General features: G+C 34.7%; 1 long non-coding RNA gene across 2 annotated transcripts in view; it reads right to left on the bottom strand.

Annotated features, from left to right (window-relative positions):
• Positions 1-13,858: 13,858 nt before the first annotated feature.
• LOC141378077 (uncharacterized) overlaps positions 13,859-27,463 on the bottom strand; it is a 36,570-nt gene continuing 22,965 nt past the window's right edge. The window contains exons 2-3 of one of the 2 annotated variants that reach the window (XR_012391693.1): positions 17,287-17,392; positions 13,859-14,879 (exon numbers count right to left, since the gene is read on the bottom strand). This is a non-coding gene — a long non-coding RNA (uncharacterized lncRNA). The remainder of the gene's footprint in view (positions 14,880-17,286; positions 17,393-27,463) is intronic. The other variant, XR_012391694.1, reaches the window with a different exon arrangement.

The raw sequence follows: 27,463 nt of genomic DNA, 5'->3' as shown, positions 1-27,463 counted from the left end.
GTAAATATATACAAGTTACATATTGGTTAAAGCTAAACATTTATTCATTTTGTGTAAAAAAAAAATGTATATCTAATAGATTTCTGTAAAGTTTCAATTATTTTCTGTAATTGTGTGTTCACAGTCATACATAAATATGCATGATAACTAAATATCTAATTAACTATATTTTTTATTTACAGTGTAAATAAAATTTAAAAGCTTAGGTAGTGTGAAATGTTATTTTAAAAGTAGAAGCTAAAAAATAAAACAATATATTATTCTTAATATTTATTTATTTTAAGTTAAACATACTAGTTTTAGTTATTAATTTCTAATGACTAATATGTTTTTCTTTGCCATGATGACAGTGCATAATATTTTCTACTCATTTCAGAAGATACTACTTTTTGCCCAAAACTGCAGCTCAATTTGTGTTGTTCAATGTGTTCATATTTACAATAACTAAAAACATGTATATAATGTTTTTGCATTACATTACTACTATTAAGTAACTGATAGTTGAATGATTTCCACATTTTCTCTGGATTACAGGATTTATGTTTACATGCAAAAAAAAAAAAAAAAATTTTTCAAAAAACATATTATAGTTTTTACTAACTATTTCCATATGCTTATCATTTCAACATCAGCCGTCTTTCGAAATCTATAAGCACCGAATCCTTGCAAGAGAAATATAAATGTTACTGTTTTCCTAAAGTGCCAGGAATATTGTAGCATTATGGATTAGGTGTCATGTCCGGCGTCCTCTTATTGATGGTAGAAGAATGTGAAAGTAGCTAGCGACCTGGACGTAAAAGATCAGGATTTATAGCCTGGAATCTCTTGAACAATTTTATCAAAAGCCCATTCCAGCGTGGCATTTTTCTTTGGCTCATAAATCAGTGTTGTGAAGCCCCTTTGGTGGACAGTAAGAGGAGATAGATGAGTCGGGGGAGAGGTCAACGCTGATTTTTCACCTCAGCGTCCTGTCATGGGCCTTCGGCAGCTGCTGGCCCTTTATGAATTGGTCTTTTACTGACTTGTTGTGTTTTTAATTTGTTTTACTCTGTTTGAGCAAAAAGAAAAGGGGGAGAAAAAGAGGGGTATTAGGACCTTACTTATCAAAGCCTGGCTGGATGCAACGTATTGATTGTTGAAGGACTTGAAGGAGTCTTGTGCAGGATAAAAATTGAGCAAACTTTTGATAAATGAGAGTGCTGGACTACAATTTGTCCATCTCTGAATTGATAAGAGCCAGTAGATTGTCTCATTTTTTAGGAATGTTATGCTGCAAATTATAGTGCCTTAGACTAAAACAAATGCACCCTTGGTAAATATGAGGCTGTGATTGTTTAATCTTTTGCTCAAAATTTGAACAAAACAATTCTACTCTGAATCAGAACAAACAACGTTAAACACTGATAGTTTTAAACAAACAAATAAAAGAAAATTAATTAAAAATAAAATTCAATTAAGTAAACCATTCATGGTACATTTAAGTGTGCCAGAAATATTGGTACTCATGTGAAATCATATGAACAAAATTCTTTTGAAGAATATTCTAAACATATTTGACATTTTTAGTACATCTTTGTGACTTTTATGTGGAAATTATGTTGTTAAACAAGTATACAAAACCTGACAAAAGTCTTGTTGCATATACACATTTTAGGAACAACAAATAATACTGACTTCTGGTTGATTATTTGGTATCAGAAGTGGCTAAAATGAAAGGCAAAGGCCTCTAGATTAATTAACTAAATTGGCCGTAGTGTATGAGTGTGTCTGTAAATGTGATGTGTATGGGTGCTTCCCAGTACTAGGTTGCAGCTGGAAGGGCATCCACTGCATAATAGTTGGCCATTTATTCTGCTGTGGTGACAGCTGTGGCAGCTGCATGAATGCTAAAGTTGCTATTGTCTTTGTATCACCCCAATATGACTGTAGACCCATTAAAATGAATCTTGAGGCTTGTAATTTTCATAAAAAAATCATGTGGTCATTAAAATTAATGGTCATATTTTCTTTTTAAAATTTATATTTTGGATTTATTGTAAAATATGGAGAAGATCTTGCTATTAAAATCAAGAGATAAATTTTTACTTATTTTTAAGGAAACCAGTGCAATTATTAAGCTTAATTTGAGAAACCAATTAAGCTAATAAAATTGAGCAAAGATGGCTTCACGTTTATTTTAAGAAAACTGACTCAATTATGTGGATTTGATTGAGATGTTTGCATTTGAATCTCGACAAGGGCAGTGATCAGAAGACATTCTGAAGGAGTACAGTGAGCATGCTAAGAGGTAAACCTTAACAGTTTATCATTTTTATTGTATTGAATAAGCTCTTTCAGGAAAGACACATGCTGTTCAAGCTTGTTCGGGAGCCTAGTTTGATCAGGCAACATTTAAGCGTGGTGGACAAACAACAGTGAACTTGTTGGTTAGCCTAAGCTAGTATGTTAGCTATAGCTATTCAACGGGGTTTATGTACAGCTAGTGTTTTTCCATTTCATAAGGTTCCTTTTACAGCATTGATGATGTAATGTAATTAACTGTGTTTTTATATAATAACTGTAAATAAATACTAATATTTGTTTGCTTATTTTTTTTCAGATTAATGAAGAACATTTTTACAGTATTTTCCCACAAAAGAGGAGCAGTTTATGGGTGCCATACAGCAGTTTTTTTTATCATGTTATTTGCGTATTATTATTATTATTATTATTATTATTATTATTATTATTATTATTATTATTATTATTATTATCATTATTAGGCAAAATTACTAATCTCTACACCTTTGTTGCATCAGACCTCACATTAAATCAGGGAGGAGATGAGATGTCGTCCTCTGTTGCTGGTGTATTTGTATGAAAAAAGAGGAAGAACTCATCCAGAAGTGCAATGTAAGTGTCTTAAACTGTTTCAGATTCTCATAGTTTGCATTTTTACAAAAAAAAAAAAAGCCTAAAAAATAACACAAACACTACATTGTTGAATGCACTATTCCTTGTATAAACACCCTCGTAGCAAAGAATTCTGGCCCAGATTTGGCAAAAAGCTGGCACATCAGGCATTCATCCGGCACTGGCATACAGCATGTGGGCCAAACATGGCCCGGGTTTGGCAGAGGTGGCACCATTTTTAAGGCGGCACACAAGATTTGGGCCAGATGAAAAACGTAGTATTTGGCCCAGATTTAAAATTTGATAAGTGGGCCATGTGAGTTTGGCCAGTCTTGACCCACATTTAAAATACACTAAAATCATTTTTGAGTAAAGAAAAAAAATTCTACCAATCAGGTCACTTTGATGAAAAGCGTGCCCATAGTGTGCCTAAAGCGCATCACTCCATGAGTTAATCAATTTAATTGCAATCGTGACACACCAACCTATCTGGCCCAGTTCAGGCACAGTTATGAGTTATTAACTTGGCTGAGACTCGGCCCAGATATGGTCTGTGTTTGGCCCTTGTCTGGAAGCCAGATTTGGTCCAGTCATGTACAGTAATTTAATGCGGCATGTGGGCCAAGCAAAACCTGATTGTGTGGGCCAGAGAAATTTTGCTATGTGGGCATGGTTTGTTTTTATAAACTTATTTCTTTGTACCCTAGTATACATTTTAAAAAACACCCTGTCCATTATTAGTCAAAATATTTGTGTACTTGTGTTATAGTGTAAGTTAGCAATGTCTACTTAAACATTTTGGAACTTATTGTGAACTTACTGTTCACAGAGATACAAAGAAATGGTTTATTTCCTTAATGTGTTTTAGTAAACCTTAAACATTTGAAATTTACAATTGCATAATTTCATAATAATAAACTTAATGTTTATTTTACAGTGTGGGATTGCACAGAGAAATGCTGTCTGCCATGAGGGATAACCAACCATGAGAACTTTTGCATTGTCTTGGAGGATAAGTATGTCATGGCTGGCTTGGAAAATCTAGAATTTCAGAACTGGATTTATACAAGTAAGCCCCAAATTAAAATCACCCAAAAACAAACTTATAATAAGTTTCTGACACAAAATCACTGTTTCAACTTTTGGGGATTTTTCACTGCATTGACTGTGTTGCTAATATTTTGAGATACAGCTTTTATACTGGTTTTATATGTTGTGCAATTGTGTCTAAGATTGTAAAAGTTGACGGAATTTTTTTTTTCCATGACATGGATAAAGGACTTTTTTCAGAGCTTAACATTGCTTTACATTTTAAATAGATTTGTTTAACAAATTGCATGTACCATTTTGTTATCAGTGGAACACCTAATGAAATGATATTTGGCAAAAAACATTGTGTATGTTTTTCATTTTAAATATATATATATATATATATATATATATATATATATATATATATATATATATATATATATATATATATATATATATATATTTAATTTTATGAATGAGTAATTTTTTTAAATAAATATGAGAAAAAGGTGGTTAATTTGTTTAAATTATAAACGCTCATTCCACTAATAATATTAAAATAGTTATCAATCACAAAAAACTAGTAATTTTCACATGATTCATTCAAGTGGTCTTTGCTAAAAAATGAATATGAGTAAATGGTGGTGGATTTGCTTAAATTATAAAAGCACATTTTACTAATAATATTAAAATCCTCATCTAACACTCAAAAGATTTTGTAATTTTCACATGATTAATTCAAGTGTTTTTTGCTAAAAAAACAAAACAACAAACAAACAAAACAAAAAAAACTATTAAAACCACTATTTTTTTAAGCAAATAGCACATAAGATTTTTAAAAGTGTACACACAGTTCTGTCCAAACAGCTTTAAAAATGATTTTCAGCATATAGGTGCCCTTTAGAACCATTGCTTAAAAACAATTGTTGCAATCCCACTTGCAAACTTTATGGCCATTAAACAGTTCATAGAGCAAATAATACCAATATAAATAAATAATCTCAAGTGAAGAGTCAGAGTTAGGATTTTTCCTAATTGACCTATTTTCCACTGGAATTTACACAAACAATAGCTTATCGTATGCCTTTTCCACATTGAACTCTTATTCAGTTATACCTAGGTAGAGACAGATTTTCTGACATCTCTAATATGAGCAAAGAAAAGACACTCAGCCTACCTCACTCATATATACCAAGAGTGCCAATATTAGAGGAGGGCACTATATCATCTACAGTCACCGGGAGGATGTGTGTGAGAATCAGAATATCACTAATAATAAATGTTATGGCTGCAATATGTTAATGAAAGTACTGTATGCTACAGACTTTGTGAATGTGACAGCTCGCGCCCTCTCTTAAAGCTTAACTGATTTATCTCTTCATCCGTCATGGCGGGCCTGTTTGTGGTCAGGCGCACTGATTGAAAGGCCTTCATTTGCTATGCGGGTATGTAAAGCAGAGGACTCGGATTGACCTTGGCTACTTGAATGATATCAGTAAGCAAAGCATACACAGAAGTGACAGTATAGTCGAGGAATAAATTACCACAACCTGCATTTCAGTAAGTTCTAGGGTAAAATTTACTAGTCATATAGTCGCATCTTTTTATGCATGCCATATATGAAAACTGCTTAATGATAGCTTGACTGTTATATATATAAGAGCTTAATTTCTAAAATTGTCAATGAACTGTGTAGAGTGTATAAAAAGTGAATGCACAAACGTTTACAGTTTATTGGCAAAGGAGTGGTTGGACAGATAGCACACGTACATCACGGAGATGTCTTTGAAAGATCGTAACATCTGCTAAAACATCACATTCGATCGAATGTTTATATTTGTTAATGAGCTTTCTTCTTTACCTCTATACGTCGTCTATACGATGAATCTTGGACTCCTGAAATTACAGAGACATGACGGCAAGCTCTGGTAAACGATGGGGGGCTGTTGAATTATTAGAAAACAATCCACAGTCAAGGTGGTGCCGCTGCCAGGGCTGCATGATTAATCAAAAAAGATCACAATCTCGATTCTACCCCCACGCGATCTTAATCCAGCATCTCTACGATTCAGGCAATTACATTTTCAAATTTGGGAAAAGCATAAAGGCAGTTGCACAAGTCTTCTCATTGTTTTACATATGTTGCTTAGCAACGTGGACACCTCCAAATAATGTTGAAAGAGCCACATTCTGTATTTATAAGGTATAAATGTGAGCTGACGCACTGTTTTTTTACTATCGAGAGGACGCGCGCATGCCCACCAATAATGTTTAATTTAGTGAACAGAACTGTCACAGTCACCAGCAATCTAAAACACCATAGATCACTGAAAAACACTCACAAGGGCTAACAGATTACAAATCCAAAAAAAGAGGACTGATTACACACACTATTTAAACAGCACACACACAATGTTGCTGAGTCTTGCTATCTGTTTAGTGACATTACAATGCATTTTCCTTGCCTTGCCTCCCTTGTTTTGAACATTTGCTTTGTTTTGTTTGATCATTCCTGTATGCTGCCTGCCTTCTGACCATTTGCCTGCTATTTGGACTTTGACTCTGGATTGCCCTCATCTGTTTGCTCCTGTGTTGATCATTACTTGTCTGACCATCCTGTCAATAAAACACTGCATTTGGATCCTCACCTCTGTTATCTGTTGTTTCTGTGTACGTCCCCCTCACTTTTAAAGACAGACTATTTAGAAAAATGTGATTAATAATTATATGAACATAAACTTTTGGATCTCATTTAGTTGATCCCCCCACACACACTTTTAAAATGTCTGCTTTGTCCCTTACTGTAGCCTATATTACATTGAATATAATGAAGGAGCCCCGGCTGGGTCAGTTGCTGTTTCTGTGTGGAGTTTGCATGTTCTCCCCGTGTTGGCGTGGGTTTCCTTTAGGTGCTTCGGTTTCCCCCACAGTCCAAACACATGCGCTATAGAGGAATTGGGTAATCTATATTGGGCGTAGTGTATGAGTGTGAATGAGAATGTGTGGGTGTTTCCCAGTAATTTATTGCGACTGGAAGGTCATCTGCTGCGTGAAACATATAAGTTGGCGGTTCATTACGCTGTGGCAACCCCTGATTAATAAAGGGACTAAGCCGAAAATTAATGAATGAAGAAATAAATTGTTATATAAACTGAAAAATAAATTTAACAATTTAACAAAAAGTTCATGCGGTAGATGGCCTGAGGAAAGAAACTTTTCCTGTGTCTGACTGTTTTTGTGCTTGGTGCTCTGTAACAGATAACAGAAAAAGTAAGAGAATGTTAAATAAAATATATGCATGACAGATACTAAATGTCTTAATTTAGCATTAGTTGCATACATTTTGTTGGTGGGCTTACTGTCCCGATGTGTGTACACAAACACAACTTAGTTGAATATTGCTTCTGGCCAACTTCTATTACAGTACACAAACAGCAACCAACTGACTATAATTCACTGTAAAACTGTGTGGAGTTTGTGTCTCATGGTGTCCTGAGGCTGTGTAAAGTAGTTGGTTAACATTCCTGTAAGCTCAGCCTGAGGGTAGTCGGCTGTTTAATGGGAATATGTGAGGGCATCTGCCCTTTGCTGATTTACTGCTGCTCTCCGTTTGAAGCTGAGGTCAGAGGTCTGTGTTTTACCATCTGTAATCTTCCTCAACAGGTTATGACCAAAGTCAAAGAGTCTGAGAGATGCATCACCTGTAGGAAATGCTTGTCTGAGCTCCCATTTCAGTCATTTCATTTCTAGTTATGTTAATTTGATTCATTTTGGCCTTTCAAATTGGTGTGTTTTTATGCAAAAAAAAAAAAAAAAAAAAAAGTGTAGTTGGCGTCAAGGATCTGTCTCTCGCTGATCTAGTATAGCGCATCTCCACACGCCACAGACACATGCCAAAACACGCTCCTCTGCTTCATTTGTCTCTTTTCCTTTCCTGTAATTTTTCATGCTAGCTATACCTACCACTTACAACCCAGTAAATTTCCTGCTGGTGAAGCACAGTGACTAAGGCCTTCAAAAGGAAACTTTTAAAAATGGCACTCCCACAAAAACATGTTAAAGTGCTTTTAGCTTTGAGTACAGATTTAAAGAAAGGATGACATGCATCCTTTTATTATAATTGATTTTCGTTTTGTCTTGTTTTCTGTTCTAATATCTAAAAAGTCTTAAATCAAGAAGCATTTTCTAGAAACATAAATAAAAATCATAAATAACGAGTCAAAATTAAAATTATTTTTCTTAAAAAAATAAATTATCTGCCAGTGGGTTGAGTAATATTTGATTATTTCAAACAAAAAACAATACTGTTTTGCTTACCACAGCAGATTTTATTTTACTTGTGTTAATGAAAAACTCATATAATTTTGACAATTTTTTTTTCTTAAAACAGAGCAATATTTTTTTTTTTTACTTGTGTGGAAAAGGGAATTCATCTTTTTTATATTTTTGGACTTGAAACAAGACAAAAGTCTAAAATCAAGACGTCTATTTCTAGACAAGTAGAACAAGAGTGTTTTTTAGAAATAATTCAAAATTAGGATTTTTTTTTTCTTGCAGTAAAACAAAATAAATTATCTTCTTGTGGGTTGAAGAAAATATGATTATTTCAAAAAAGATTGTTTTGCTTATCACACAAGCAGATTATTTTGCTTGTTTTAATAAATGAATCTATTCATTTTGAAAAACTGCTAGTAGGGTGAGTAAAATATGATTATTTCAAACCAATTAAAAAGATTATTTTGTTGTTTTAATGAAAAAACTTGATAGACCTATAGGAAAAAACTTTACCAATTATTTCTGAAAACAGAACAATATTTTGTCTAGAAAATTTGTCTTGAATTAAGAATTTTTATATTTGTAAATAAGAAACAAGAGAAAAACTCGAAAAATGAAAATGAATGAAAAATGTATTATTATAATTAAAGACAGCTGCAGTGGCAATCCTGACACTCTAATTGTTATTAATGAAATAGGTTTGAAATAAACCCTCTGAGCCAGCAAGGTAGCTAAAAATTGATTTAACAAGTTTAAGTGTAAAATACATTCACTCATAAAACTTAAAACTTAACTGACAAACAATGACACTCACCAGTTATTCATCTACTGTTTTTCCTGTTTCTTTAAAGAAAACAATTCTAATAATACAACAGCACTACACCAACATTTTATGGCATTTATATATCGCTGCTCTATTCTCATTTGTACGTCACTTTGGATAAAGCATCTGCTTAATGATGGGCCACTTTGTAAGATAGAATTTACTAGTACCGGGTTGGACCTACTTTTGCTTTCAGAACTGTCTTAAGTTGCTGCAGATGTGTCGGCTGCACATCCAAGGTGCTCTTTTGGATTGAGTACTGGTGACTGTGGAGGCCATTTGAGTACAGTGAACTCATTGTCATGTTCAAGAAACCAGTCTGAGATGATTCGTGCTTTATGACATGTCGCATTATCCTGCTGAAAAGTAGTCCGTAGAAGATGGGTACACTGTGGTCATAAAGGGATGGACATGGTCAGCAACAATTCTCAGGTAGGCTGTGGCGTTGACACAATGCTCAATTGGTACTAATAAGCCCAACGTGTGCCAAGAAAATATCCCCACACCATTACACCACCACTACTACCACCACCAACTGAACCATTGATACAAGGCAGGATGGATCCATGCTTTCATGTAATTAACACCAAATTCTGACTCACCATCCAAATGTCACAGCAGAAATTGAGACTCATCAGACCAGGCAACATTTTTACAATCTTCCATTGTACAATTTTGTGTGAGACTCAGTTTGCTGTTTTTAGCTGACAGGAATGGCATCTGGTGTAGTCTTCAGCTGCTGTACCGTATCTGCCTCAAGATTAGATGTGTTGTGCATTCAGAGATGATCTTGTGCATACCTTCGTTGTCACGAGTGGTTATTTTACTGTTGCCTTTCTATCAGCTCCAATCAGTGTGGCCATTCTCCTCTGACCACTGGCAACACCAAGGCTTTTGCACCCACAGAACTGCCACTCACTGAATATTTTATTTTTTTGGGGCCATTCTCTGTAAATCCTAGAGATGGTTGTGTGTGAAAATCCCAGTAGATCAGCAGTTTCTGAAATACTCAGACCAGCCCGTCTGGCATCAACAACCATGCCACGTTCAAAGTCACTTAAATCACCTTTCTGATGCTTGGTTTAAACAGCCGCAGATCGCCATGATCATGTTTACATGCCTAAATGCATTGATTTGCAGCCATTTCATTGGCTGATTAGAAATTTAAGTTAATGAGCAGTTGGAAAAGTGTACCTAATTGTCACGGTTTATGGATCTGTGTGTTCATTCTGTATGTTATGTGTCATGCCATTAGTGTTGTCGTGTGTGAGGGTGTGTGCTTGTTTACCTTTTTTGTGTTGACAGCGTGCTATAAAATGAGCTGATGTCATCAGCTGACTTTATCATCCTAAAGCTGATCATTATTTGGCAGGCTATATATTTCCGCCTGTGGTATGTGCTGGTTATCAGTCCATTGTTTGTTCTTGTCCCTGTCTGTTCGTCGGATGATGACTTCGTTTGGTTTGTTGACATTCTTTGCTTAGTATTTTCCTTTGTTTCCATGTTCTCCAGCTACAAGCCGTTTGGTATCCTTTGATAAAGTTATTTTTATTAAATTTACTTGCTCTTGGATCCACTCTGTCTGGTGTCATGACAGCTAATAAATTGGCCAGTGAGTGTTTTTATTGACTTTTTTGACTTATTCATTTTCATTTTATTTGTAAGGCATAACATCACTTCAGATAAAAATAAAAGAGAAGATGGGGTAGAAGAAAGGGGTAGAAGAAACCTTATATAAATGTATAGTATATAAATGTACAAATTCCTTGGACTGATAATTTTTTTCTCGCACTGTGTTAAACATTACAATTATTTGTCTTTTCATTTGGCTTCCAAACAGAAGGCTACATCATATCCAGTCTGGTCCCTCAAAGCTCACGTCTGTCTGTTGTAAAACAATTTTAAAGGCGCAGGCAACCACAATAAGGCGTTTCCGTCAAAAGAGCAGCCCATAAAATATGCCGTAAATGTCTGCGCATCATCAACTCACTCAGACCACTTCACAGAATCACAAGATTTCCTTCCCTGCTTTGAATGTCCTAATGATTTCTTTCTCCCATCAAATCAATCAATAGCAAACAAGTCCCACCAGAAAGCTAGATAACTGTTGGGATTTGATGAGTCAATCAACAGGGTGGAAAGAAAAGCACTTTACCTCTAGACCACCTCTTTTCGCACGTGTCTCTGGCCACTGCAAGAAAACCGAATTTTCATAAGAAGAGTAAAAGGCTGTGATTGCGGCAAACGTCTTGGTCCCAGCCGGAGCTCAGGGCCTCATCTACCATCATCAGACAGGACGGACGTAAATACGGAGCGCAATCAACAAACAATCTTCATCTGGGCAGCAGGAGAATAATCACCAAGCTGAACTTTACGGAAAAATTAGGATATCATGGAACAAATGTTCACATGATTTGTAAGGGATGCAAATGAGGATCTGCATCAGAACAGACACATTTTTATGCTATGCAAATGACAAAGCATTTATTTGTTTTGTTTCTTCCTTTTGTATAGGATCGTTTCAAGCAGTTGATTTAAAAAGATGACAGATAACAAGAAATTACGTATTATAATTTGAACATTTTTGCTCTGGTATTAAATGTTAAACTAAAAGCACTAAAACACAAACTACTTTTGATTTTATGCTAAGTATGATTACAGAACAGACAATCAATAAAAGACTCTGTGCATTTTCTTTCTTTATACCACTTTACCACCTCAAAACATGTTAGCCATGGATTGTAAAATTTCTACTATAACTAGTTAAATGTTGGAAGAGCAAAACAATAAATAAATCTGAATTGAACTAATATTCTTGAGTTGCCTATGTTAAGACATATACTATTACATTAAGTCTGGCCAATTCAATTAAAAACATTTAATGAAGAGATGTTTTCAAATCTAGTCAACTTTCAGAAAGTATGGAAGTTTTATAGATTTTTTTTCCCTAACAAAATTCTAATGAAAATTCAAATGCCAAATAGATCAAATAATAAATCAAACTCTCAAAAACAACTACCCAAATTTTAAATCAAAAGCTTAAACTATAAATAAAATGCGCAAACCAACAACTCAAATGATAAATGAAATGCTCAATCCGACAGCGCAAATGATAAATCAAATCCAGCTGCCATGTGATTGGCTGAGGAATTATTTGCATTTATGAGCAGTTAAAGAGGAGTACCTAAGGCCCTGTTTACACTGGTACATTTTAGTTTTAAAAAAGTGTTTTAGAATGAAAACCATCCACGTCCACGCTAGCATTTCACCCAGCGTTTCTGAACAGCTCTCCGTCTACACCACACCACTGAAAATGCAAATAATGTGACCACACACACACTCTCTGGCATGCGCTGCAGCATACGTATCTACCCAGATCAAAGCTGTGCTCGTCGGACTGCTCATCGAGGATCTACCGCTGGATTTATTCTCACTATATTTGTTAAACGTGATATTTAACTCATCTTGTTGTCTATATCTAACGACATACTCTCAGGCTTTGGTCTTTTCAATCTATTACTTGCTCTCAGGTAAAGTGTTTTGGCTGAGCTCAAAGATAAGTTAATAATTAATGAAACCGCCTACGCTGATTCTGCATATCTGAATGATAGCTTGTACTTATTTTTTATAATGTATAATCTTATTGTACATTATACTTTTATAATTGCCATTATTGATTATTAAAACTGATATTCAGCAAAAGAGAGAGTATGTTTCATATTTTCACTGAAAATGAAAACAGGCAGTTATGTTATAGGCTCTGTTTTGTAATAAATATGCATACAGTGAAGATGACGCTCATATAAATATGTAGTTACACAAAGCCTCCACATTTTTCATGTCTGTTAAGTTGTTAATATCAAAAATGAAGTAGTTCCTTAAATCATGTTTTCATTTTATTATTACAATACTGAAACAACATAGCCCGGGAGATGTGAGTGAGGTTATAAAGTACACTGTTACCTTTGAATATTTACCCGACGTGTCTTCAGGAGTCTGTTTTCCATATCAAACTTGCAAAGTTTGAACAGGGAGAGGATGTCAAACTGAACTGTGTGGGACTGTGTGGAGCAGCAGCATTTTAGAATGAAAACGGCCTCTAAAGCGTTTTCAAAGTGCTGCATTTTCGGCGCTCGAAAACTCCGGCGTAGTGTGGACGGATGCAAACCGCAGTAAAACTTATGCATTTTTAAAATAAAACATATTAGTGTAAACAGGGCCTAAGTGACAGCTCATTTTATGGAAGTTTCAGAAACCCTTGATATTAATAACAACAGGGACTTTAAGAAAGTTGGAAAGACCTTTTCCATGATACAGTTAACAACAAACATTGTCGCCTGGATCAATTTCCTCTCAATGATAAAGCAAAATGACAGCAGTGAGAAAACAGCAGTTAGGAAAGGAAAAATGGAATTTAAACAGTAAGTCAATCATGCTTCATTTGGGTTGCAAAACCTAATTGAAAGAACTTTTCAGATCATGGTGATGTTTTAACTGACTGAAATTATGATTGCTGACTCTATAGTTTTGATATGTTGACTCCTCACAAAGGAGGGTTTTCATTACATTATCGTGGACGTCGTTACATTGTAGCATAAAAAAAACAATAATCAGTTTTTTTTTTAAACAAAAACAAACTGTCTGAAAGATCTACTTTGCAGAAAAGATCTGAACTTCCCATCACTAATTCAAATTAAAGTACAGAATTCCTCTTTAAGCATTAACCTACGCACTGAACACAATCTTCCGTTTGGGTGTAATATAAAACCAAAGAGATCCTTTTGATTTTTCTGGCGAAAACCTTCCTTCATATAAAAATCACTCAACAGGCTTGCAAAAATGCCAAGAAATGTCTTTATTTTTAAAGTTTTGCTACAAGCTGAAAACATTGACCAAAAAAAGCAATGAATACTTACAAATTCTTACACACAGCTCCTCTAAAATTCTGTATCAGTGAATGTGACCATCAACACTTGTCTTTCTGTTATTCAGCACATGAAACGCTTTCAGCCTGAGCACCTACAGAACTCTGTCTATAGGCAGCGCTGGTAAATTGGGGTGCAGGGATGGTCTAATTGCGGAAAACTCTGGCTAGCTGATTGTGATTTCAGTGTGCCCACAAAGTGTTAAATTACAGGCATCCTCAACCCAAAGCAATGGACCTTTTGATGCTGGTTGCTCGGCAACAACTAATTTAAGCTGGCTTTGTGCGATATGGTACTTTTTTATTTGGCTGGAAAAAAAGAAAAATTGTTTTGCACATCCGCATCCCTGGGGAGAACTCATGGGGGATCTGGGATGCCGGAAGGGTTTAAAATTAGCCAGTTTTTTTTTTTTTTTTTTTAAGATAGAAAGAGTGTTACATTTATTTTTCTTTATTTTTCTTGTACAAAAACAAGAAGTGCCATTTTAAAGCATCGCCAAAGATCGCAAACAGCTTTAAAACAACTTTTCTTCTTTTGGAGTGCTTTTGTCTCGCTAATTTAAATGAGAAGATACTGAGATAATGGTTGAGATGAATGACTTCAATCAAGACAGAGTGCCAAATGCTTGTTTAGGCAGTCAAGGCAAACATTGGCATATTTTTGGTCAGTTTTTTACATTATACAAACAACAGAAACTGATTGAGAAGCCAGAACTGGTTGGTTAACATTTCTTAACATGAGATGTTAGGAATATAAACGCTGATGGATCTTTGTAAAGAAAGAAGAGTTAAGCATTTCCCCCATGAAGCAGAGCTGTGAAGACTGTCATTAAGGCCAGTGGCCTATTGAAATCTAAATTCACTAGAATCATTAGAGGCTTGGACCTCCTTCTTCCTCTCTTGTCATTCATTGGGCAGGAAACCAGATGACTGCTGGGAAATAAACAGCACATCAGTGACTCGGCATTAATGTAAGACAGATAAGAGACTTTCAAGCGTCTTAGAACTATATAATTAGCCATTGCTTTCTTAGCATTTGAATGGGCACTTAAACTTTGAAAGCTCTCATTGTCTTCAGTTACTGCCCTATACTCTTAGCATCAGTTAAGCCTTCCATTGAAGAGGAAATCAAAGGTCCCAACATTAAAATTAAGAACAAGAAGCCTTGCTTTTGTAAATCAAAGACATTTGCCTCTTTTTTGTTTTGTTTTTGCATCCGTTTATTGTTATTTTAATGGATTACTTTCAAAGGTGTCAGAGTGAAGATAACGTAGATGGCGTCTCTCTGACTAGCGAGTGCGCAATGTGTTGCCAAATGACAGGAAGAGCTGCGTACATAGTGTGGGAACAATTACTGGGGAAAAATCTGTTTAATTTGTTTACAAAATCTGTTTACATCAAGTGATGAAATTTGAGTTCTTTAAAAATATTTAAAAATTTAGAAAAACTTTAGAAAACTTTAGAAAACTTTACAATTTTTTATTAAAAGATTCAATGTCAATTGGATGTGGTGTAATCATAAAGTAAAAGTAATTTATTTTTTTCTCGTGTATGTTTCTTAATCTTTATTATTTGAATAAATCTTTTAAACACAACAATTTAAAATACAAGTTCCATAAATATCATGAATTATTTATTCTATTTCTTACCTCATGTTACTTAACCAGAACCATGACTGTCCAAGATTGAATAATATATACACTAAATTATGAGGTTGTGCAGTTATGCTTTCTTTGACATCACTTTCTGGTTATTTTTGTCTGCGTGTTGACTGCATCACATCTTGATTTAACGATAATGATACACAATATACTGCATTGCAAAAAAATTTAAATTGGTGAGTTATCAAGATTGTTCTTAAGAAAAATATGCAAAAAGGTAATGTACAATGGAATGTTTAAAGTGTATGTACACTGCATTTAAAATAAATATGGGAATCAATAACCCACATTATTCTGTCTGTAAAAACCAAAAGTGACTGCAACAAGATTTGCCATTCATCAAAGTTTAATTAAACTGTTCAGCAATTTTTCCTACAATACCATTGACAGAGCTCATTTGTTTTGTAAATGTTTGGAAGGTTTCATCCCAGAGTGCACTCTTGGGGCCACAATTATTAAACAAGGCAAATAAGCATGAAAGCACACTCCTGTAAAGGTGCAGATGGGAGTGAAACGTTCTGTAGATATTCTGACAATGCAAAAAATAAAGTGCATAGGTTCAGCAACTCATTTCCATAATAAACGGTAAACTCTACCAAGAGCAGCACAAATTGTGAACAAGCAAAGCTTTCGTCCAGCAATTGCAACTTCAGAGCTCCCAGTTAGAGTTCTAAAGTAACCAAATCAATAAATAAATGGTCAGAGGAAAATGACATCTTGCAAGTTTGGTCTGGCAGATAGTACCTATAACTGAAATGTTATAACTGCAAGCACAAAAGCCTCTAATTCCTGTAACTATTTACAGAAACACCATTTTTAAAGTGTTTTTGTACCACAGAAACTGGAACTAGTTTTGTTATAGGAGCAGTGGGCACCTTGAAAAACAACATTAAAAATATATAAGACAATGTCAATTGATTTAATGTCAATGTACTACTTTAATGTCGAAATGGTGGGACGTTCAAATATTGCATTTTTGTATTGGCAAGCTCATTATTTCCAATTGAGCATATGGCTAGTGTGTGCAAATAGGAAGCAACATGCACCTGGTCCTGGGACTAAAACCAATCAGCTTCATATTTTGTATGGAATATACACTTAATGGATTAATTACCTCGGACAAACACAGAGCACCAGAACACTGCTATGATTATTCATTTTCTCTATAAATAAATTTTATATGAGAGCTGCAGCAATTGTTTTATCAGTTCGTCATCTAAGAGAACGGTTGATGGCTGCCTGTAAAATAGCAGATGCACCTCACACTTTTCATACGTTTTTAGGAATAATATCTGAATGGCCCTTAACACTGTCCTGTAATTGAATTTGACATGTTTTTAAATGAATTGTAAGGATACAAGTTTAGAATTAAGGTTTTCAGATTAATAAAACCTTTAAGAAATTATAACATGTCATTATTTTGATGGTCGAAATGATTAATGGAATCAAGGTGTGGCTGTCAAATAGATGTCAAGGTTTTATTTATTTATTTATTTATTTTTTTTGTATTTTTGACTTGTTTTTTGTTATGTCATTTTGATATCAAGGTACCAGCTGGGTAACCCTGCACTATAAAAACAGATACTGCAAGTCAGTCACGGTAACAGTATGTTGATTCACTCCACATGATATATTGCACATTATATTTTTAAAGTTAAAATACATATAAAAAGCATTACCTTTCATATATGGCTGAACGTAACAAAATCAAACTACATCCTTGATGATTTCGTGGAATGTCTCACTTGATGTGGCTGTTGGCTGGCTTGCGTCACTTCAGAAGTTCTAGAGATAGTTTAAAAATGAAGAAGAAAATTGAGGTTAAAAATTAGCTTTTGGGGAACTGACCTAATTGCTAGTCCCTATAACAGAGTTCCTCTAGTATACTGGTGCTGAAACTGCAAGTAGCTTTTTGCCCCACACAGAAAATGTCACTTGAAGAAATAGACATCGCAATTGTGTTTGAAAATTACCCAATATTGTCATCTCAAATATATTCAAGTATGCAGGTATTTGTTAAATAAACTTCCATGACTTTTCCATAACATTTTGGGTTTATTTATTTTTCCATAACTTTTCCAGGCCTGGAAAATGCCTTGTCAAAATTTCTCCTGGACTTCTCCAGGTTTTCCAGGTCCATATGAACTCTGCTTTATTAATCAGGGGTCGCCACAGTGGAATGAACCACCAACAGCTAATGTTCTCGAAGTGTAAAAGAGACTTTATCATTAATTAATTATCAGCGCTCACTCATAACAGCAAGAGTCAATCTCTACATCATCGTCTAGCAAACACCTGTGATCAGGTGGTCAAGGCTAATGAGCCACACGGCAACAGAGTCCTCTCACTGCCATCTCTACAGCAGAGAGGTGCTGGCAGTGCCATCTGTGTGTCCCGCTCCCTGAGCTCCACAGCCACCAGCACCCACACGGCACTAATGATAGAGGACAAGTTGTCATTGTGTCCCGAATATGACTCCCGTCGCTATTTATCACGACCTCCCGCAGCCCTGCTGTCATCAAGACCAGATACAGCCGAGAGCTGCATGGTTTGGCGGACTCAGCTGTGGCGCTGGATTATTAGGGCCTAATGATAGGGTCAGCTATAGGACAAAATCTGCTTAGGAAAGCTGCTGCTCCTGTCTCAGACCTGCTGCTGATGGCAGAACTAATCATGTGTGAAAAGCCACCATGTTGTGGTGGCACAGCAGCGATTCTGTTTTGCTTTAGGGGCCCGTAGGATAGAGGAGCAGGAGTCTGCGGTGGAAAGTATACGTCAAACATATGAGAGTGTTTACTCTTTACAACCACTATCACTCTGCTCTCTGCTAGGTGAAAATATGTGTTTAGAGAGTTTAATCTACACGGTAAACAATGTTTGTAAATGAACAGAATTAGCATTTTGTGATTCATCTTTTTAATTTATGCATTTGTATTGCATTATGAGACCTTGATTTTTCCCCCAAAAAACTTTTGATCTTCAAAAAGTACGAAAAGTGACATTTGTAGTAATTTGAAATTATATAATGTCTGAGTTGGTAGTGTAAATTTTTGGACAGAAGCCTGTAAACTGCCAGCACTTGTGTCTGTTATTTTATAGACTTAATTTAATATATATTATTTCTTAATAAACTATTTCTAAATACTCAAACAATGTCAATACAATTCACTCTACCAAACAGCAGAGTGGAGTTTATAACTGTAAACAAACAAACAAACAAACAAACAAACAAACAAACAAACAAACAAACAAACAAAAACATCTGTACGGAAATAGTTTCTGCACTGTAAAAAATGAAATGACAAAAAACCATGACAACAAATGTTATTATGTTACTTTAACTTAATAAGTTATTCAAGTTTCAACTATAATATGTGTAGCTATACAAAGTTTAACAAAAAATATTTTAGTTAGTTTGACTGATTGAAGTTGAGATGATTAAAAAAGTTTATTTGATTCAACTAAAAAAACACAGGAAGATCTTTTTACAGTGCATACGGATTTGTATGGAAACATCTGCGAAAAATACAGAAACTGTTAATAAATGGATATTAAAATATGAGTGCACTGAAAAAACATGATTCAGTGAATTCACTACATTGGATTCACAATTTTTTATAGTAAGTGGTTGTAAACACTTTATATAGGCTGAATTTTAAACAAACAAATTATATTTTGTAATGTTCATCTTCATTTGTTTGTTTAAATTCAGCCCAAATAGCTTATTTGCAACAATTTACAATGAACCATGTTTTTCAGTGTGCATTCAAGCCTATTCACACTATATTAGTGGAAAAAAAAAAAATCATAGGTAACCTTAAAGAGATCGATCAGTTTTGTTTGTTTTATAAATTTATACACAGTGTTAATCCTTGGGGGAAAAGGTAACAATTTGTGAAACAGCAAAAAGAAAAAAATAATCCATAACCACAAAAGGGTACATTTACATGATTGAATCATGTTGAATGAAAATGTTGAAGTTTACCCAAAGATGATAATTGTTTTCCAAAAACAGGAAAAAAAAATTCATTCAACACTGAAAATGGTGCCATGTTAATGACAAGAGCTGAGCGATTAATCAAAAAGTAATCGAAATTCAAAACCTATTATCGATCAAATTTTTTCACGTCATTTGTTCAATTACTTTCCCTACCATGTGTGGAGTCACATGACCCCACTCTGTTAAGGCTGATTTCACTGGTTCCACCTCCTTCACGTGGTCGCATGCCTGCAAACCTTTCGAAAAATGTAATTACCCATTGCACATTTGCAATACATTGACGATGGCTGGAAGCTGTACCAAATATGACGACATATTTTCCATTACAACAAAATTATTATTTAGATTAAAATATTTGTTTACAGGAGGTTCAGGAAATGCACTGTTTAAAACAATATTTACAGAATATATGAGAGTTATTTCATTTAGAAATATTTTATTTTATTCATTTTACATTAAGGCAAGTTATTGGTTTTTATTTTTTATAAAACAGTGACTGTTGGTTTTGGGCAATGTGTGTTTTAATTTCACTTGTTCAATGTTGAAGTTCAATAAATACTCATAGATAGTACATGTGTTTCCTTCAATTATTTTAAAATCAAGTAAGGCACCCTTCATTCAAAAATCTCTCACTTATAATTTATTTATTTGTTTGTTTGTTTGTTTGTTTGGCAGGGACAGTGTACATTAATTAGCATTTCTGAAAATGCACCAGAATTAGCCAGAAGGCTATTTTTATACAACATAAAAAAACAATAAAAAAATCTAAGTATACTTACTCTACAAATCTTGTCAGTGAACCGTGAGAGCGAGAGTAAAAAAAATTAAATAAACAATTAAAATAATTGTTCATTAATCGTAATTGAGTTAAGATGTTAAATTAATCAAGATTTTAATTTTAGGCCAATTTATCGTACTTCTACATCTCACTTCTTAACATAAGAATTCCTATAAAATAGTGTCAGAGAAACATGGACACCATCAGTTTTTAACCTGTGTGGCTGTAAACACAAAATTGTCCTTTCATTTTTGAGTAAACTGTTTCTTTAAAAAAAAATACATAATGCACCAACCAGGCAAACACCTCTGTCACAAGTTGCTGAAATAGACAGTGATAAAACGTGTTGAGCACTTCACCAGCCATTTGATTTGCAGCGCTACTTAATGACATGACACTCGACAATCTGATTTCATCAGCACTTAAAGTCCCACAGAGCATGAGATTACAGCACATTGACAAACATGCGAGGAGGATGCAGAGAGTGACCGGGGGGCTTCAAATTAAATTACATGCACATTTCAAACTCTCAATAGGAGGCCATCAGGAATTAGGGCATGTGATGGATGACACTGCCTCCCAAAATTCAACCAAAGACACTGCCGTATCTCTTGCTCTTTTAAAAATCTTCCCCTAGGCACAGTTCAGCCAAAACTGAAAATGTCATCATTGTTTACTCATCCTTGACTTGTTCCAAACATGATTGACTTTCTTTTTTTCTTTTTTCTTTTACATAAAATAATAAAGTTTGAAGAAATCTTCAAACCTGTGACACTGGCTTCCAAAATATACGTTTTTGTTACTATCAAAGACATGGTTACAGGTTTTATGCATATTTCAAATTGTATTTTAATTTTAGTCAGGGTTAAAGTTAGGGTTAGTAAAGAGTTTGTTATTACTTACTTTGTTATTACGTGAGTGAGTTTTATTTTTATTTTTTTGGTTGATCTATCCATTTAAATGAGCATTTTTTTTACTGTTACTGCAGTTACTTTGCATTAGTTTTGTCAAGGTACCAGAGGAATTTACTCTGAACACTCCAGTAATAACTTTAGACCGCTCCAGAAACATCTTCACAATCCACAGACTTCATTCAGACAGACTTAAATGAATGACTTTGATGTGTGATGCTGACATACATTACCAACAATTGATTCAAGTTCCAATTACCCTGAACCGAGAGGAGCTTTTTTGACCCATTTAAAAAACACACTATCAAAGCAACCTTTCATAAGCTCTTTGGGTAATCACTGTATAATGGCTTGAGAACTTACCTAATGGCACACATTTTCTTTCGCTCTTTTTTTTTCTCTCTCGCACACACTAAGTGTTGTTTTAGACAATAGAACATGTATATTCCCAGGTATTCAGCAATCTATTGCTAATTTATAAATTAATATACTGTCTTCAGGAGATGCTTTTAAGTAAAGCAGTTTATAATGTCATATATTTTAGGTCTAACACGCTTTTTCACGCTGGTTTCTCTTTTTGAAAAAGTATTGACATGAAACATGGGTGTACACTCTTAAAAATATTTATATTTTTTTGTGAGCAGGGTTCCTGCAGGATTTACCAAATCAATTTTAAGATGTTTTAAGACTGTTTTTTTAAGACCAATAATGAGATTTCAGAATTATAGGGTTATGGGACTTTTTTATGGCCCAGCAGAAATAAATGTGCTTGCTACATGTAATTATAATTAGTTATTTCTTAGCCACATACACTCACAGATTACTAGTACCGGGTTGGACTCTCTTTTGCCTTTAGAACGGCCTCATTCCCTCTTGGCATAGTTTCAACAAGATACTGGAAATATTCCTCAGATTTTGGTCTATATTGACATGATAGCATCACGCAGCTGCTGCAGATTTGTCTTCTGCACATCATGATGTGAAACTCCTGTTTCACCACATGCCAAAAGTGCTCTAAAAAATTGAGATCTGGTGACTGTACAGGCCATTTGAGTACAATGAACTCATTGTAATGTACAAGAAACCAGTCTGAGACGATTTGCATTTTATGACATGGTGCGTTGTCCTGCTGGTAGCCATCAGAAGATGGGTACACTGTAGTCATAAAGGGATGGATATAGTTAGCAACTCAGGTAGGCTGTGGCACTCACACAATGCTCAATTGGTACTAATGGGCCCAAAGTGTGTCAAAAAATATCCCTCACACCATTAGAGGTAGCCTTAACCGTTTATACAAGGCTGGATGGATGAATGCTTTCATGCTGTTGTGTCACCAACAACCATGCCACTCTCACTTAGTCGCTTAAATCACCTTTCTTTCCCATTCTGATGCTCAGTTTGAAAGTTCACAGATCATCTTGACCATGGGTACATGCCTAAATGCATTGAGTAGCTGCCATGTGATCATTTATTATAATTTTTTTCTTAAGTCCTGTGTTGCGGACCCCTTGGCCAGGTCACCCTTGTAAATGAGATCTTGATCTCAATGGGTTTTTATCTGGTTAAATAAAGAAACATACATTCATATATACATACACACACACACACACACACACACACATATACATATATATATATATATATATATATATATATATATATATATATATATATATATATATATATATATATATATATATATATATATATATGTGTGTGTGTGTGTGTGTGTGTTTTATGCAGCGGATGCCCTTCCAGCTGCAACCCATCACTGGGAAACACCCATACACTCTTATACAAACACACACACATACACTATGGACAATTTAGCTAAGCCAATTCACCTGTCCCGCATTTCTTTTGACTTAATTAATAGCATTTCTGATCATCTAACACTAAATTAAAAACAAAAGAAAAAACATACGTTAAAATTCTGCTTAGCCATTTCTATATTAACTATATTCTATATTTATTTATCTATATTTTTATGAAAAACAATTTTTCCAATTAGATACAATTTTGACAAACTTGAATTTGTTGAAGTAACTTGACTTCCAATTAGCCTTTTTTTTATTTTTTATTTACCCTGTTTTAAGTCAGTATAAACAAAACACCATAATGTTAGGCTGAATTCACAAGATGGACAAAGGAGTAAGGGTGCAAGACAGGAATGACAGCAGATTTTGCGACCAGCAGCAGCAGGTTCAAAAGCCATTGTGTGATTCTTTGGCAGCTTTGCTAATTAGCATTAGCATTGCATTACAATGGAAAGACAAACTTTTGTTGTCAGCACTGAATGCATCTCCCTATTGATCTTTAAGCGTTTCATGGGATACTCAGAGGCCTGCCATTCTGTAAAATTACATTCTAAACTACACATAACAATACTTTAAATATTTACTTGTGACATAATGACAAGAAATGACCAAACCTGATTTCACAAGAAAGCAACTGTTTTTCTTTGTCTTTTGTTTGAGTATTGTTGTTTGCTGTGAAATGTAAAACATTTTAACAGAGGAAAAAGTGACAACGAAGGTTCACCCTAAACATAACATCACTAAGGAATAAGCAGATATAAATGTATAAGAACTGGCACAGTTTGACAAAATGTAAAATAACTATGAAATGTAGAGAGATTGTGCTCCCTCTGTAAAAAATTCTGAGTTGTCCCAACACAAATCAATTAAGTAACTTAATTGTTTTGACTAATTTAAGTGGACTGAACATAAAACAATTACGTTGTCCCAAAAAAAAAAAAAATTTATGAATTGTCTTGTTTCAACAATTTTTTATAAGTACATTGATCAAGCAGCAGAAATGCACCTCACTGCAAATCTACCCTCAAAAATGCTTGGTTGTCGTAATCCTATGCTGTGTCATATACTGTATGGTCTGTTGGGTTAAAAAAGTAACATAAATTTAATTGAAAAATAAAATAATAATGACCCCATATTTTAACCAAACTTTTGGTTACAACAACCCAGCATTTTTTCATTCAGAAAAACTCAGAAGTAAAGCTTTTTAATGTACACTTAATTTGACTTAGGTACATATACTGGCAGTTACGTGTGCATTGTAACGATATTCATTGTGACAACAGTTTATGTAATTTTCTACCCTGTGCGACTTTGTGATATTAAAGAAAAAGGCATTTAATGAGAATATTCAGCCAATATAGTATTTAAAAAAAATATATCAACAATACAACCACCAATGTGTCTCATATTTTAGGAAAAAAAAAAAACTCACAACTTTTCACTACATCATTTCTAACAATTGTAAAAAAGAAAATATATTGCCTGGATTGCTTGATCATATTTCAGCATCCATATTCAAATCATTACAGATTTATGAGCAAAAAAATAAAAATTAATAATACAAAAGAGCATGTTCACACTTTTTGGTTTTAGCAATGTGTGTTGATAAAGCCAGTGACAAAAATATCAAACTTTAAATGAAAAAAATATTCAAAACTATCTTATGGTTTTTGAGTGAGATGCTAATAGTCTAATGCGATTCAATGATCAATGTTAAGCTAAGCTAAAAGTGCTCTCGCCATTCCAAATTTCAGCTTAATGGATTTAAAATTGTAAAACTCAACTATTTCACATTTCCAGACTAATAAATTGAGCCTATTTCCAAGAAAAGTAAAGTGTTCCTTTAAAACTCTCTCTCTGTCACACACTGAAGATTTCAACAGAAACACTGTAGTCAGTAAAACTCAATGTTTAACTGCCCCTTGATACAGTTGACGAGCTGGAAAGGTCTAGTCTGCTTCTGGTCACGCAGCAGCTGCCGGGGACTGGGGCAATTTGCCCATTTTCACTCCCCGCAAGTTTGTGCCTGTCAGAGGGTTAGTTTTGTTCCCGAGGCCAATTAGCGAGCCCTACCTTAGCCTGCAGCTAAAAGGCTACTAATGGGAGGATGTAGGGCACTGTGGGAATTCACCTGAGAGGTGCGGAGAGATCCCCACTGAGCTTTAATTTGAGAGAAAAGGGGAGGTGGAGATGGTGAAGGGGGGGGGGGGGGAGATTGGAAGACCTCAGAAGATTTTGCAATAGGCTTCATTGTTACTGCTGGTCGTTTGATCTTAAAATAATTTACTTGATAATCTCACAGCGGGAGCAATAGGTGCTGCTCGATTAGGCTTCCAGGTCTGCATTTAAAGGGGGAGCAGGGGAGAGAAACACAGGGACAGGGAGGATTAAACGCTTCAGCCTGGTTCCTATGGGAACAAACATTTTCCAGCATCATGTTTTTTGGGTTTTCAGTGTTTGAGGCACAACAGTAGATTCCCCATTCTTACTTTAATAGCAACATGTTTTAAGGCTTTCAAAGGAACATCAACTAATGCAGAGGGTTTCAACATTTTTTTTTTTTTTTTTGGTTATTTCACAGAGCAATAAATAATGTCAACATTAAAAACATAGCCTTTTTAATGTTGTTTTAATTTTAATGGATTGTAGATTTCATATTTTAGGGAATTTCAAATTAACTAAAGTGTGAACTCAATAAATATTAATAAATATGGACTTCAACAACTTTTTGAGAATGGACAAGACAATGAAATTACCAGAATAAGCACATCTTGAATAAAAAAGGACACACTGTTTTTAAGGGACATTTGTCATTAATTACAAACCATTTACTATAACTTTGCCTCAATAAACTCTTAATTTGCTGCTTATTAATAGGTATTAAGGTATGGGATGAAGGATGCACGATATATCGGCGGACAAATTGTTTATCGGCCGATAAATGCTATTTTTAAGATTATCGTTATCGATCCGATGTCTAAATTAGCCCGATATTTTTAAGCCGATAAATTACGTAATTGTACAGACCTGCGTGCCGCGCAAGCGTGGGCGGAACTTGTTCAGACTTGCTGAGTGCACCCTAATGGAGCTCTCCTCACACTGATTACTACTTCAAAGTCTGTCATTTCTTCATGTGGTATTGCTGTGCGTTAATAAGTCAGTAAGTAACCATGTTTCTTATCATTGTAGATCTGTTTGATTGAGTGTCGTTGTGTATTTTGCTTTAAAAAATCTCAGGAAAAATATTACGTGTAAACCTTTCCTGTTATGTTTCTTTGTTATGTAGAGATAGCAGGGGAACTTAACTTATTACTCCAGGGCCGAATAATGTTAGTTTCGTGGTGAATTGCCTTCTCTTTTAGTTGCAGCCGGTGAATGAACGAGGACACATGAAACTTAGTCCAAAATATTTATTACTTTCCGTGTGGTACAACAAATCAGTCACCTAAAATAGTCTCATTGCCCAAAAACCGCTCCTCCTTTCTCTCTCCCTCTCCGCTTCACACACACACCCCAAACTGCAGCCGGACTCGCACATTTTACAACACGTGTAAACATAACGGTTGTTTGTAATCTGATTATTTGTTATTATCAACGCGTTGCTTGTCATGTGTTGTTGATGTAAGATGTATTCAGTTTGATCGGAATATCCATATTATAACGAGCGCGCGAGCTGTCACCGCACACACACTCTGTAGCACGGGGGAGAGGTGAATCCAGTCATAGAGGCTCTCGACCAGCCCCTCATTCTGTCTTTATATTCTGCTCTGTGTTTGCCATAAAGTCAGCTCAATGCAGGTTTTGTATGAAAATCTGATTCTGATAGCAACTCTGCCTCTACATTTAAGTAAAACTCTCAGCGGTTTATCATAAACTTTTCATCGATAATTTTTCCCGCAATTGACAGCAAGAACTAGCGCAGAAGCGTTGTCTGATTGACAAGCAGCAGCTACATGTTCAAAAGAATCAAAAACGCCAAATAGGATGAATCTGTGCCGCATTCTCTAACCGTACTTTATATATTTAGCTGTTCGCTTGTACGGTGGCTCTGAACTGTCAAAACACCTCTAAAAAAAGGCTTTTTTGGACATGACGTATTTGTACATGTGTACATCACTGTAACACGTTTTATTCAATACCATTTGAGCTGGTTTCAATCCTTAGCTCTTTCATTTTCATCTTATTTAAATATATTTAACTTGCTTGTTGATTAAATCCCATTTAGTTTTTTAACCTTATTAATTTTATGCAACAGTCAAGTTGCATGTTAATTTGCTATGAAGAAAAGGAAGTAATGTATTTTTTGCATGCTGATTTATGTGAAATTGTGAATACAGGTCTATAATCACC

This window comes from Danio rerio, chromosome 16 (genome assembly GCF_049306965.1).
Source record: "Danio rerio strain Tuebingen ecotype United States chromosome 16, GRCz12tu, whole genome shotgun sequence".
NCBI classification, from domain to species: domain Eukaryota; kingdom Metazoa; phylum Chordata; class Actinopteri; order Cypriniformes; family Danionidae; genus Danio; species Danio rerio.
Note: the sequence above shows the minus strand (reverse complement) of the source record. Positions and strands in the feature narration are given on the sequence as shown.